Source organism: Fragaria vesca, linkage group LG5 (genome assembly GCF_000184155.1).
Source record: "Fragaria vesca subsp. vesca linkage group LG5, FraVesHawaii_1.0, whole genome shotgun sequence".
NCBI lineage: Eukaryota > Viridiplantae > Streptophyta > Magnoliopsida > Rosales > Rosaceae > Fragaria > Fragaria vesca.
Window position 1 is genome coordinate 10198402 of NC_020495.1, and position 632 is coordinate 10199033.

Consider the following 632-nt stretch of genomic DNA (forward strand, 5'->3'; position numbering starts at 1 on the left):
GAACAACCATACAAAATGAAGACAATCAAAATTCTTGTACTCAGTTGTAAATGCTGAACATCCTCTGCTTTTCACAAACATTTGATCCTGCAAATGCTGAAGAACCTTTGCATTTTGCAAACATTCGACCTTGACTGCTTGCAAGTTCATGCACAATAATATTGTCAAGGATATCCATATTCAATCTAATTATCTAGTCTAGAACCCTACTAAAAAACCCAAATTGATACACCATACAACCGCATGAAATGACTTTGACAATAGATAAGATGACGACAGTTATGTTTTTTAGATTATCTCAATATGTTCCAAATGCAATCTTTCAAAAAAGAACAGTATAATCTTCCTATCATGAATACTGAACTTAATCTTTCTACTATGGATACTTAACTCCGGACTGATGCAGTCAATTTCGAGGTCTATAACGTAACTATGTGTCTTCTCCTAATTCATATGCACCTACCCAGTACCAAAAATAAAAACAATTGCCAAAATTTCCAAACATGAAAAACGAAATCAAGTGAAATTTGAAATGATTCATAGTTTCAAAACAGTACCTCAAAATACAGATGACTCACTATCGATCAAAGCGAACCAAATGCAAATCTTCCCCTTTTCCTCTTCACCACAGT